Source organism: Babylonia areolata, chromosome 15 (assembly GCF_041734735.1).
Source record: "Babylonia areolata isolate BAREFJ2019XMU chromosome 15, ASM4173473v1, whole genome shotgun sequence".
Taxonomy (NCBI): domain Eukaryota; kingdom Metazoa; phylum Mollusca; class Gastropoda; order Neogastropoda; family Buccinidae; genus Babylonia; species Babylonia areolata.
In genome coordinates this window covers 14,163,179-14,166,228 of record NC_134890.1, presented here as the reverse complement: position 1 = coordinate 14,166,228, position 3,050 = coordinate 14,163,179, and positions in this window count along the sequence as shown.

Genomic DNA, 3,050 nt, shown 5'->3' with positions numbered 1-3,050 from the left:
CTTAATGTCATCAGTCGTTGATCTCTTCATTACTTCTTCTTCTTTCTCTCTTCTTTCTCTCTGTCTTCACTTGCTTCTTCCATCCTCTTTCCCTCTCTCTCTCTCCTCTCTCTCTCTTTCTCTCCTTGTTTCTGCCATCCCTCTTTTCTCCCTCTCTCTCTTTTCTTCTCTCTCTTACTCTTTCCTCTCTGTCTCTCATATGCTTCTGTCCCTCCCTCTTTTCTCTCTATCTCTCTCTCTATCTCTCTCTCTTTCTCTTGTTTTGTCTCTCCTATTCTCCCTCCTTCTCTCTCTCTCTTCTTCTTTCTTCTCTCATCTCTCACTTGTTTGTCCTCCTCTTTCTCTCTCTTCTCTTCCTCTCTTCTCTCACTATGTTCTGCTCCATGCCTCTCTCTATCTCTCTCTCTTCCATCTATCTCTCACATGTTTGTCATTCTTCTGTCCTCTCTCTTCCTCTCTATCTCTCACTATGCTTCTGTCCCATCCCTCCTCTCTCTCTCTCTCTCTCTCTCTCTCTCTCTCTATCTCTCACTTTGCTTCTATCCCATCCCTCCTTTCTCTATCTCTTTTTCTCTCTCCTTTTTCTCTCTTTTTCTTTCTTTCCGTACTCCCCCCTCTCTTTCTAGCTCCCTGTCTCTCTTTCTCTCACTATGCCTCTCACCCACCCCCTCCTTTCTCTCTCTTTCTCTCTCCTTTTTTCTTTCTTTCTCTCTTCGTTGCTTTCACTTTCTCTTACTCTTCCGCTTTCCCCCCCCCCTCTCTCTCTCTCTCTCTCTCTCTCTCCCTCTCTTCCTCTCTCCCTTCCTTCTCTTCCTCTTTCTCTCTCTCTCTCTTTATCTCTCACTCTCTTTCTCTGTCTTTCTCTCTTCCTGCCTGACTCTCTTACTTTGTCTCCCCCATATTTCTCTTCACCTCTTCTCTCTCTCTCTGTGTTTCTGTCTGTCTGTCTGTCTCTCTCTCTCTCTCTCTCTGTCTCTGTCTGTCTGTCTGTCTGTCTCTCTGTCTCTGTCTCTGTCTCTCTCTCTCTCTCTCTCTCTCTCTCCTCTCTTCCTGACTCTCCCACTTTGTCTCCCCCTATCTCTCTTTATCCCTTTCTCTATGTCTCTCTCCCTATTTCTCTCTCTCTATTCTCTCTCTATCTTCATCTCTCTCCTCCTTCTCTCACTCTCTCTCTCTCTCCTTCCCCCTCTTTCCTTCTCTCTCCTCCTTCTCTCCCCTCTCTCTTCTCTCTCTCTCCTCCACCTTCTCTCCCCTCTCTTCCTCCTCTTTCCTCTCTTTCCCTCTCCTTCTTCCCTCTCTCTCTCTCATTCTCTCTCTCTCTCTCCTTCTACACCCTCTCTCTCATTCTCTCTCTCTCCTTCTTCCCCCTGTCTTTCATTCTCTCTCTCTCTCCTACCCCCTCTCTCCTCCCCCTCTCTCTCTCCTCCTCGCTCAATCCATCCATGACGATGACGAGTATAGTCTAACGACGTCAGACACAACCGAGGTGGATTTTTACAGATCAGCAGCAACTCAGAACAAAACCCCATTGGTCATCAGAATGGATCGAAGACACGTCCTACAGACAGCCATAAAAAGGCATACCAGGCCACAGCAGCCCGCTGACACGGACGACAACTCTTGATCCATCCATTTCGTCAAGGTCTGCAGGATGTCTGGAGGATCAGACATGCCGACGGTCTTTTGGGCGACAGAGACATCAGCAGTCATGGTGGTGGTGGTGGTGGTGGTGGTGATGGTAGTGGTGGTAATGGGGGTGGGGGTGGTGATGGTAGTAGTCGTAGAAGTATTAACAGACATAGTGGTGATGGTGGTGGTAATTGTGGTAGTGGTGTTGGTGGTGGTGTTGACAGTGGTGGTGGTGGTGGTATTGGTGGTGGTTGTAGTGGTGATGGTAGTAGTGGCAGTGGTGGTGGTGGTGGAAGTAGCGGTGGTGGTAGTGGTAATCGTGGTGGTGGTAGTGGTTACGGTGGTAATGGTGGTAGTAACAAAAGTATATGATGGTGGTGGTGGTGGTGGTGGCGGCGGTAACAGAGGTGATGGGCTGAGAGTGTGGCAGTATTAGAAGGGATGGCGCTGATGGTGTTGAAAGTGAAAGAGGAAAAGGTGATGGATGGTGACACATGAAGATAGTGACAGCAACTCTTCAAGAAGAAGAAGAAGAAGAAGAAGAAGAAGAAGAAGAACAACAACAACAACAACAACAACAACAACAACAACAACAACAACAACAAGACGAAGAAGAAGAAGTAGAAGAACAGGAACAAGAACAAGAAGAACAAGCAGAGCAAGAAGAAGAACAAGAAGGAGGAGGAGGAGGAACAACAACGACAACGATATTGACAGCAACAACAACATTAACAACAACAACAACAACAACAATAACAACAAAAATGACAAGCAGAAGCAGAAACAGAGGATGGATAAGAACAAGACCATGAACAAGAACAGGAAGCAGAACAAGAACCACAAAAAAAAAGAAAAAAAACACAAAAATTACATTAACAAATCGTAGCAAAACTCAAGCTGGTGGCGACGCCCTTGTCTCTCTCTTGAGAGACAGAGAGACAGATAGAGACAGGCAGAGATATCAACAGACAGACAGACAGAAAGATAGACAGATAAGGACAGAGACAGGCAGACGAGTAGACAGACCGACAGACACAGACAGGCACAGAGAGACAGAGAAAGACAGACACAGATACAGAGACAGAGAGACACAGAAACAGACAGACAGACAAACAGACAGACATAAACAGACAGAGACAGAGAGCTGTACGAATTTTGTCGTGTAGAGAAGAATAAATCTGTTCTGACTAAGAAGGATTTCCGACAGAAACAACAAATGTAGAAGCCAAAGATAACGAAGTGATAAAAAAAAAAAAAAAAAAAAAACCAACAACAACCAAGGAGAAGGACACAATGCGTCAAACAAAGCAAAAAAAAAAAAAAAAAAAAAAAAAAAAATGGCAGTGGCCGCACAAAGAGGACAAATCACATTACAAGCAATCACACACGGGAGTGCACACCCATACACCATGCCACTGAAG